General features: G+C 44.1%; 1 pseudogene; it reads left to right on the plus strand.

The window, feature by feature from the left end:
* Positions 1-512: 512 nt before the first annotated feature.
* LOC123831085 lies at positions 513-3,157 on the plus strand (annotated as a pseudogene).
* Positions 3,158-3,756: the final 599 nt, after the last annotated feature.

Consider the following 3,756-nt stretch of genomic DNA (forward strand, 5'->3'; position numbering starts at 1 on the left):
ACTGGTGTGGAATGTTCCCAGGAAGCCATGGAGAGCGTGCTGTAGGTTTTTCATTATTTTGAAAGTAACAGTGAGCCGACTACTTGGGCCAGTGTTATCAGGCAAGGAGATGCTACTGAAGTGAGGAGCATCATTCAGAAGATGGTGGACAGTCACATAGTAAAGCACATGGCCTGCTACAGGTTTTAGCTCAGTCACCTGTGGTCAGAGGAGGTCCACTGGCTACACTTGGACATGGCTGTCTCCAGCCTGCGGGAAAAGTATGAGCTAACACACCTGCTGAAGGAGTGCAAATATGAATTGGGAATTGATTATTTGCCAAAAGAATTTCTAAACCAGTTTACTGAAGACTAGCAAACTTCAAATTTCCTCTATCAATAATTGAAAAGTCATTATATATTAGTGATAGTTTACCAAATGGTCCAGGACATTGCTTTGAAATTGGGTGCCAGTGGGGAGGGAAGTATAAGTGAGATAGATGGTAATGGGAAAAAATACAGTAGAAAATAAAAAAAGAAGTTGGGTTGCAGCAATCATACTGGGAGATGCAGGGCAATACACTAGAGAAGAGGTCTAACTATAAAGTATTAGAAAAACATATTGGTTTGAAGTGACTTTTTCCTAGAAGTTTACTGGGTTCTGTCAAGGCCGAAACTAAGAAAACTGATCTAATAAACATTTAGACAGTTTGCCACCCTTAATAGAGAAGAAAGTATTCTGAAATTCTTTGCAGTCCTTTGCCCACTGCAGATTTGATAAGGAATGCTTCAAGTGTGCTCTTGGTTCAAGCTTGATTATTTCAGTGGAGCTGGCATTCAGCCCCAAGGAAGGCATTTGCTACCTAACAGACAAGGGCTGCAATCCCACATATCTGGCCAACTTCAGTCATGTGCAGAGAATTCCATATTCTAACAGTGAAGACAAGGGAAGAAAAGAAATGCTACTACTAAAAATAGCAAGTGCACTTGAGCCTCTGACAGTGATAGTACCGTACCCAACCATTGCCATGAATATGACTGACTTGATAGATGGATATTGCCAGCTGGTGAATAGAGTCACATAGTTTTTTACCATCAGACCCCAGAAAGAAAGCAAATGAGCTTTGCCATTAATACCAAAGCTTGTCAACAGGCAAAAGCAAGGTGTTCAGACACACATAGTCTCTGTGTCAGAAACAGATGGCCCTGCTGGGACTACACACAAAGAAGATACATCATGCCCTCACCCAGGGCCTATGAGATTCAAAGAGAAGGACTAGAGCTTGGATGATGTACTGGAGAAGGCCAATTTGGAGATGTACATCAGGGCATTTACATGAGCCCAAACAATCCAGCTTTGGTGGTTATAATTAAAACATGTAAAAACTGCATTTTAGACAGCATGAGACAGAGAATCCTTCAAGAAGCCTTAACAATACGTCAGTTTGCCCCACCCCTCATATTGTGAAGCTGGTTGACAACATCACTGAGAACCCCATCTGTATCATCATGGAGCTATACCTGCTCCGAGAGCTGAGGTCATTTCTGCAAGTCTGGAAGTATAGGTTGGATCTAGTATCTTCGATCCTGTATGCCTACCAGTTTAATAACTCCTGGGTACCTGAAGAGCAAAAGATTTGCGCACAGGGACATTGCTGCTCAGAATGTTCTGGGATCCTTAAATGATTACATGGAATTAGGAGATATTGGCTTATCCCAATATACGGAAGGCAGTACTTACTACAAAGCTTCTAAAGGAAAATTGTCTATTAAAAGAATGGCTCCAGAATTAATTGATTTTTGACATTTTCCATCAGCTAGTGATATGAGGATGATGGTGTATATATGAGGAAGATACTGATGCATGGTGCGAGGCCTGTTTAAGGAGTGAATAACAGTGATGATATGTGTTGAATTGGGCATGGGGAAATGTTGCCAATGCCTCCAAATTGTTCTCCTACCCTTTAGAGCCTTATGACGAAATGCTGAGCCTATGACCCAGCAGGCAGCCTAGGTTCACAGAGCTCAAGGCTCAACTCAGCACAATCCTGGAGGAGGAGAAGGTTCAGCATGAAGATCAGATGAATACAAAGTCCAGAAAACAGGTTACAGTGTCTTGGGACTCTGGAGGGTCTGAAGAAGCATTATCCAAGGCCAGAAGACCTGATATTCTTAGTCCCAGGTGTAGTGAAGGATTTTATCCTGGCCCATAGCACATGGTACAGACCAATCATTACCAGGTCTCTGGCTACCCAGGTTCACATGGAATCACAGCTATGACTAGCAGCATCTACCCAGAGCAGGCATCTCTTTTGAGCCAAGTAGATTTGTAGAATCACAGACCACAGAAGAAATCGACATGGCAGCCCAGTGTGGAGGACTCTGCAGTGCTGGGCCAATCCATCAGCAGAAGGAGATGGAGGAAGACCAGTTCTGGCTGGAGAAAAAGAGGAGAAATTTCTGAAGCCTGATGTGTAGCTCTCTCAAGACAGCAGGGACTGGAAAGATAGGAGTCCCCGAGGCCCAACTGGAAACCAACACATTTATTGGCATGTGGGAAAACCAGATCCTGCAGCTCTTCCAAATAAGCCATGGCACCTTGGAGCACCTGGCCACCTAGGCAGCCTTGCAGACTCAGCAGCCCAGGAGACAGTTACAACAAGGATGTCAAGCCTCAGCCCCAGGAAATCAGCACCCATCTCAACTGCCAACCTGGACCTTGCAAATGGCAGAATACATGACGGGCCTAGTGAAGGCCCTCTTGGAGATGTCTAGTAAGATCCAGCCAGCCCTGACAGATGAGTATGTCCCCATGGTAAAGGAAGTCAGCTTGGCCCTGCAGACATTGTTGGCCACTGTGGATGAGACCGTCCACACGCTGCCAGCCAGCACTCACTAAGAGCTCATCAATGGGATGAAGCTGTCCTGGAGTATGTCATGACCAGCCTCCAGGAGGAGTACAAAAGCAGATGCTGACTGCCAGACAAGTTCTGGCTGTGGATGCCAAAAACTTACTGGATGTTATTGACCAGGTGAGACTGGTGATGCTGGGGCAGAGGAGACCAATGAGCCTACACCGAGCCCTGTACACCCCCCTCCAGTGTTTATCCAAGTCCCGACAGCAGCTGGGGACTCTTGTCCTCCTCACCAGCACTGAGAGCACCGCCACTTTAAACTGAAAGCTGGTTGAAAATCTCTCATACTAGTTTAACCACATTTTGATTTGGGTTCATTTTTTGTTTTATTTTTTGAATCATGGTGTTCAGAAATGTCCAGCATTTAAAAGATGGCATTTTTCTGAGAATGAAAGAAGCTTTCAGGGATCATGATAAAGGGATTGTAGGATATGTCCTCACAGAACGGCCAGAACTTGCTGGGAAGCAGAGAGGTTGAGAGGAGGTCCCAGAAAACCCAGAGGGCTGGCCCCTTGCCCACCACAGAATAGTGTGCATACTGGAATCTTTGTAGTTGTTACAACACTCTTTGGTTGCAATATGCTAATGCCACTTTACAAAGAAAGAATATAAAAGTTTTGTATTTAAAGACTTGAGTCATTTAAAAAAAAAACTACAATATTTTCATCTTTTGCTGTGGTTCTGTGAAGCATTTGGTTGGAGACTAGCTGTAGAACACTGGAAAAACTAAAAACCTCTCTCTTTTTTTCACCAGAATAATGTGACTTTTTTATAGCAATGTTTTTTTGGAAGCAGAAATGCTTTGTACCAGAGCACCTCCAAACTGCATTGAAAAGAGGTTCTGGAACCGTTTCTGTTTCCAG

The sequence above is a fragment of the Phyllostomus hastatus genome, unplaced genomic scaffold (assembly GCF_019186645.2).
Source record: "Phyllostomus hastatus isolate PE091 unplaced genomic scaffold, TTU_PhHast_1.1 phas_scaffold_1674, whole genome shotgun sequence".
Taxonomy (NCBI): domain Eukaryota; kingdom Metazoa; phylum Chordata; class Mammalia; order Chiroptera; family Phyllostomidae; genus Phyllostomus; species Phyllostomus hastatus.